This window comes from Lactuca saligna, chromosome 5 (assembly GCF_052625555.1).
Source record: "Lactuca saligna cultivar CGN05327 chromosome 5, ASM5262555v1, whole genome shotgun sequence".
NCBI lineage: Eukaryota > Viridiplantae > Streptophyta > Magnoliopsida > Asterales > Asteraceae > Lactuca > Lactuca saligna.
This window is the reverse complement of record NC_136421.1, coordinates 240,890,962-240,898,521: the sequence shown is the minus strand read 5'-3', so window position 1 is coordinate 240,898,521 and position 7,560 is coordinate 240,890,962. Positions and strand designations below refer to the sequence as shown.

Here is a 7,560-nt window from a genome sequence, read left to right as displayed (position 1 = left end):
GATCTCTTCAACAATTAAGCTCTAAACAAATTCCGATCTTTCTAAGTCTTCCAACACGTCTTTGGTCTTCAAAAGTCGAGAATAACTTCAAACATAAGGCCGGTTTAAAGGCAGAACCATAATATAAAAAGTTTTCGTAAATCTGCTTCCCACGTCATAACGAATAGGCTCCACGATGTGGCACCCATGAGAAATGCGTATTCCCTAAGGCGTTTCTCTGATCGCGAATCTTCTCCTCACCACCCTGTGGCTAAGGATCTCCATGACGTGGGCTTCATAATTCATGGAGATTTTGAGTTTGGTTTCCTTCGCCCACTTTTTCCTGCTTCTAGCTTTGCATTTTACTTCCTTTAAATCCCGAGAATGTCTTCACTTCTACAAAACATATTTTAAACATATTAAGCACCTTTAATCCTAAAATAAGCACAGTTGTAGCTAAAAAATTAAGATAATGCACAAAATATATGACTAAATATGAATATATCAAAATACCACACACTTGACGTTTGCTTGCCCCCAAGCAAAACTGATTTTTTATTATCATCATACCATCACATTAAAACCTTAGTTACCACTATCGCACAAGACAATCCATTTTGAGCTCATCCATTACAGTGAAACCGTAATGCATGTATTTGTGTCTAATGATTCCTAAGTACTTACCCAATCCTAAATACTCACAATCCTTATAAGCACTTGCCCACTTATTTTAACTACATTCATTTTATACATCCTTTCGAATATATCATTAGAAATCGTTCGTAGCCTCAAGGTAATTTTTGATTAAGCTCATAAGCATACATATGGAAAAATAACCTAGACAGAAAAATTACAAAACTAATTACTTGGAAATTCACTTTATTCTTCACTTTCTTCAAATTGGGTTTTCAATTTTGGAACTTTTCAACTTTACTTCATAACATTTCTTGATCTTCATAACTTTGTAGTCTCTTATTCACCCAAATTTTTAAAACTTTTTTTTCACAACTCACATTTTTCACTAAAAAATAAGAATCCTAAAAAGAAAAACATATGCTTAAGCAAGGAAACTTAACTTCAACCCTTACTGATTATAGGCATTAGTCTAAAGTGAAATGACTACATAAGCTTTCCTATATATATTTCAAGTAAATGATGTTAAACGTATTATGTCCCTCAAACTAAACAAGGTTATGTTTTTGTCTCATGATTTCACTAGGAAAAGGAAGCCAAAAATACACTAAAACATATAATGGTTTAATTAAACATCGAAACTCGAATTGGATCATCCCACACAACACTAGCAACCTAAGTCTCAACACAACAATATAACAATTTTTTAACTAAAGTTTAAATTTAAACCATTGTTTCAAGTCTTTATACTCTACAAAAATTTAATCCTAATCATTTTTATTTTTTTTAAATCAATTTGCTTGTATTCCTATATTCAACCCCTTACTCCACACTTAATTAATGGAAGGTCCTTATGGCATACTTAAATCAAATAAAGCACATAAAATTAAATAAAAGGGAGAAAATGAACATACTCCCTTGGGGTAGTTTTGACGAGATCGAATCTGACTGTTGTGTGGTTGACATATCACATAATAGCTTGAAAACAATACTTCTGGACTTCTATAGGAACATGCTTTTTTGTTCCAAGAAAAAGGACTCCAAATAGAAACTAAATGAGCACTTGAGAACTGTATTTGAGACTCCTCACACCATGGCAGAGCCTAGCCACACCATGGTCTTCGAATAAATTCAGAAACTGGATCACAAAAATTCTCATGGCCACATCGTGGTCTCGTGATTCCACGTCGTGGCTACTGGAACTTCATAAAAAATGTTGCATTATGTCCATTGCGATTTTGGTTGAGAAAAAGCGATATCGGGATGGCATACCTATCTATTCCGATTTTAGATCGGTTTCTTTAGATATTATGGCGATTGGACTCGAAAAATCGCTAAAAAACGCTTCTTAACTTGCAAGTTGTACCCCTCACTTAGGCTCTCGATTGTTGTCTTCTAACACCTCTCGACTTTTTTTTTTCAATTAATCTGTTTTGCTACTTTCACTTCTTTTAATAGTACAAAATGAGAATTAGATCTGGAAAAACACATCATCATTTGGTTAAATTGTAATACCCAAAAATTTCATGCCAAATTAAAACTTTTGCAAAACATTTAAAACCAGTCATCGTTACAAAGGTTGTTTTCAAAATAGTAATTATCAGAGTATCCCAGTATCAATCCATAAAATCATGACAAATATTAGTTTTTTTCCCAGAAACATAAACAAATCATGAGGAGCGGTACGATCAAACCTTTGCCTTCCCTCGATCACCAGAAGTACCTGAAACAACAAACTGGAACTGTAAGTCGGAAAGCTTAGTGAGCTACCCCAAAATACCAACTCCATACCAATATAATCATAACATATAACAATATAGAACAACATGCATAATGAGACTTCAGCCTGACTGGATCTCCATGTAGAGCCTACAACCTATTTGGACCGCTCTCGAGCCTTCAGCATGAGTGGACCGCATCGCAGGGCCTACAATCTATCCGGACCGCCCACCGGGTATGTTGGCCTACAACACAAAGCAGGACCGCCTCAACCCAACCCTCAATCAACAAAAAAAACATGTGCACATAAATATTATATGTCAGCTCATATCATATAACAGTCAAACCGATCTATAAAATCACTAATCATAGCAACGTCCCCAATAACTGGGGTATAGACCTAACCGGTCACTAACATAGCATCATCTTATAACTAGAACATTGACCTAACCAAGTCACTACATATAAGCATATCACCATCCTAACTACCAGGATGTAATCAGTAAACATATCATGCCATAACCAAATACAATCCATAAAGGTCCGGCCTTGGTGCCTTAGATCCTGTTAATATAGTAAGGATAACTCACTTCACAACTGTCGACTCGTAAGATAGGCTCGAACTCCCGGATCACTGTCATGAACTCCACCACCTATATTCATTGTAAACCATACTTGTAAATTTCCTGCTTTCCAAAATGTCCTCCAAAAGTCATTTGGTTAACCCATGGTCAAAGTCAAAGTCAACTGTCAAGGTCAACAGTCCATGTTGACCTCAACTCGTCGAGTACCCTTAGCTACTCACCGAGTTCCTTGTAATACACGCCCGCTCTTTGACTCACCGGAGTGACTTCTCGAGTTCCTAAGGCTCGCGGTCGAAGCCCCATGACCCCTTGTCGAGTTTTTCCCCCTTGCAACTCGACACGCTCACACGCATCCAACGGTTGGGAAAAACCCTAACTGACTCGTCGAGTCACTCTACTCACTTGCCGAGTCTTCGACGATCTTCATCGGACTCGCCGAGTTAGTCATCCAACTCTTCGAGTTCTAGACCATCTTCATATGAATCATCGAGTCAACCATGGGACTCGCCGAGTCCCTTCTATCCTTTATCAATACAGATTCTTTGTAAGCCATGCAAAGGTTCTAGATTGCAGATCCAACCTCCTTAGGCATGCTTATCACGTAAAGTTGCAAACTTTACGTACATGGAAGGCTTTAAAGCCCTTAAATGACAAAACTAAGCTTGCAATGAAGTCTCACACTTGAGGGAAGGCTCATACTAGGCAAGTATGATAGCTTTATCGATGTAGAGGTCAAAGAGAGTCCAGATCTGAAGTTACAACTTTATATTTTAGCTCAAACATAAAAATCCTTTCATAAAACCCATCCAAAAGAGATTTTTGATGAACATGAGCCAAGGAAATAGTCTAATACCTTCAATAGAATGTCCACTAATGTATATCTTGAATCCCATGAGTTCTTGCTTCTACTTGCTTGATTTCCCCAAGTGTTTCCTCCTCCAAGCTTGAACACACCAAAAGAACACACACACTCGATTTTAGGTTTAAGAGGGACAAGAAACAGTAAAAGGGAGGCTGGGGGAGGCCAATGATCCTTTAAATAGGGTGAAATGCCCCCGAAATCTAGGGTTTCATCTAGTAGCTCCTACTCGTCAAGTCTGCTCTTGGACTCGACGAGTAGATCATTAAAACACACGGACCAACCTGCTACTACTCGATGAGTAGGGCGGCCAACTCATCAAGTAGACCCAAAAACCAAAAAGGTTCATACATAAATCAATACCTGAGAATTGGGGCGTTACATAAATGAATATAAAACTCATAAAAGAAAAAAAAACTACAAAAAAAGGAAAGAAAATGCAAACTCTAAAAAAAAATGTCGGGTTGCCTCCCGATATGCTCTACTTTTTGATAAAGTTGTGGGCCAGACTCCTTTCCACTCTACATTGTTGCGAGTGGGAGTGGGGTCTCCTTTTCCTCCTTTTGGTCTTTTCACCTTCTTTTGTAAGCCTTAACTCGCCTTATATACACCTTCTTTGTGTTTTATTTTTCCTTCATGTTGGTATTGTCCTATTTTTTGCGTTTCAAACCTTTTCTTTGTCCATCCATTGTAACCTTCTTTTTATTTTCTTGATGTTCTTTTATTTCCACTTCCAAATTCTCGAGGATCGGCTCTTTTATGTCTTGTTCCATATCATTGTCACTCAGTTCCCCATCAAAAAAGTTTCTTTCATTTTCCACCTCTGTGTAGTGAGCACGAATACTTCAAAGGTCATTGTAATTGAAGCTCGAGGTTTTGTGGGCTTAACATCCTTTTGCTTTTGTGGTATCTTCCAAACTTTTATCTCATCCTCCATCATTTTCTCTATTTCTTCTAACTCATTGACTCCTTCCTCATTTTCCTTGTTCTCTATTACCCTATCTAAATCATTTACTCTTAACATTTCATTCATAGATTGGTTTTGACTTGCTCGTTGGTTCATCCCAAAAGTTATTTCTTCATTGTCCACTCTAAGTGTAATCTTGGAATCATGGATGTCAACAATGGCTCGTGTGGTACTAAAAAACGATCGTCCCAAAATTATGGGAATGTCATCATCTTGTTTCATGTTGAGAACTTCAAAGTCAACAGTAAAAACAAATTTCCCAACCTTGACTAATAAATCTTCTACAATTCCGCATGGATAGGTAATTGAGTGATTTGCCATGTGGATTGTCATTTTTTATGCTTTTCAATTTTGGCAACCCAGACATCTTGTAAAAGTATTAAGGCATTAGATTAATGCTCGCCTTCGAATCAACTAAAGCATTTATAATAGTGGAATTACCAAATTCACAAGGTAAAGTCAATCGTCCTAGATCTCCTATTTTTGTTGGTCATATCTCCATAATTGCTGCAAAACATAGTTCGTTAAGCACGATGGTGGATGCTTTTTCCAACTCCTTCTGATTTGTCATTACATCTTTAGCAAAATTTGGAAGTTTAGCCATGGATTTGAGGAATGGGGGCATTGATCGAGAGAGATAGTAGTTGTTCCATAAACATTTTCTACTCCAGATCCAGTGGGTTTCTCATAGATCGAGAGGGATAAGGATGCAAAGGCTAATACGGTTTCAAAAAGGAAGGATTTTCATTTTCTAGTGGCCACAACGTGGCCTCGTGGTCACCACATCGTGGGCGCTGGCCAACATCTTGTTTTTTTTTCTTCTTTTCCACTTCTTTTAGCTATAGAAAAGGGTTGCTTTGAGGCTTCATTTAAGATCACTAGAGTCTTAGAAATGGTGTCTTCGTCAGTGGTTATGGCCATGGTGTGAGGTTGCGGTTTTGGATCGAGAGTTTTGGATGGTAACCACTCATTAATGAGCTTAGTCAATTGCACGAGTTAAGTCTCGATGTTTTTAATAGAAGATTGTTTGTTTCTAATGGGAACATTAATAGCATCATGTATTTTTTTAGAAGCTTCCACGAATCTATGGAGCATTCACTCGAAATCTAGTTTCTTCTTGGGTGGTGGTTGTTCTTTTTGGTGAAAGCCGTGTCTGGTTTGCCGATACTTTTCTTCTTTTTGCTTCTTGTATTCTTTATATGGCAACCATTCCCTTGGGCTTCCTCCAATATTCATCAAATTGGTCACCACTAGAGTAGCAAATTGGGTTTTTTGGTTCCTATTCTCATGGCATGTATTGATTGACCCATATTTGTCATCCTATGGTCCATATTTTATAGTTTTTCCATCACAACTGCTATATCCTTTGAAGCTATATTGCCTTTACTTCTTGTAACATCCTCTTGAGGGTGTGATACTCTCTTGAATGTTTCACGAATTTTTCTATTAACTCTATGATCATAGCTAGATCTTTCTTCATCATTGGTCCTTGAGAATCAAGGAGTTGCCTTGTGGTAACATTCACCCTCATCATAAAATATAGAAACCTCTTGTTACACGTTTAAATCATGTTGATGGTAATTCCTAAGAAATCCCTTGTATCTATCCCAAGCTTCGTATAAGGACTCGCCATCGTTTTGTTGGAAATTAGCAATATTCTTTTTTAGTTTGGCTATCTTTGAAGGAGGGCTGAATTTTTCTGTGAATGCTTCATGAAGGTTTTGCTAGGTTCTTATAGTTCCAGGTGCCAATGACTTCAGACAAATTTTAGAATATCCAGTAAATGTCACTGGAAGCATCCTTAACAAAACCGCATCTCTCGCAACATTTGGAACATTGAAATAGTTATCAATGTCTAATACTTCATCAATATGTTTAAAGGCATCTTCGCAATCTTTCCTAGAAAACGGCATGCCTTTGAGCATTGCGAGAATGTGCCCTTGAGCTCAAAGTTTTTGGCAGCTGGTATTGCGGGTGGAACAAGATCGGGATCGTTATCGTTACACACTCTCCTTTTGTATTCCTCCATCGTCATTGTTGTGTTTCTTCTTTGGAGTTCTCTCAAAACTTTCAAATTTATCCAAATCAAAAGTGCTACTCAATTCGTCAACCATTTTATCATTCTTCTTATGGAAAGCGGACTCTAGATTTTCAAGTGGTTGTATGATAGGAAGTTGTGATCCCCTAGTCATAAATCACTGAAACAAAATAGAAAATAAATGCGTGAAAACAAACTAAAATAAATAAAAAAATGTTCGCATAGTGACCACATCTTGCAGACGGATACACTGAAAAATTAAAACAATGCAAAAAAATAAAATTTTGCGATTTTTACCGCACAAAGGATTGATTAACTAAGAGTAATTAAATTAAAAGTCAAAATAACCCGTCCCCAACAACGGCATCAAAAACATGACGTGCAATTTATACTACTAGTTTTAAATTTATAAACCTAACCTACTTAACTAACTAATTGTACTTAGGCAGTGTACCTAGTCAAAATTATATAATAGTTTAGGTAAGTCGGGTGTGAACACAGAGAACGGAATTTTAATTTAGAGAATAACTACTAATAATTAAACTAAAACAATAACTAAAATTGGTGGGCTTCTAGAGAATTTGCATGATCAAAATAAATTAATTACTTAATTAACTCAAAACTAAGAAAAAATTTAAATAAAGATGAGTGTAATCAAGATTATGAAGACACTTTCGTTTAACGTTGAATCCCCTTTTCCTATGGTTAGTTTCAAAACATGGATTTATTCAGTTTGTTACCAACATAGATATTATTAAGAAGCTTGATCCGATCATCTAAT

General features: G+C 36.7%; 1 non-coding gene across 1 annotated transcript; it reads left to right on the top strand.

Annotated features, from left to right (window-relative positions):
- Positions 1-6,304: 6,304 nt before the first annotated feature.
- On the top strand, positions 6,305-6,411 carry LOC144999024 (small nucleolar RNA R71). The gene has a single exon (XR_013660552.1). It is a non-coding gene; the product is annotated as a small nucleolar RNA R71 (small nucleolar RNA).
- Positions 6,412-7,560: the final 1,149 nt, after the last annotated feature.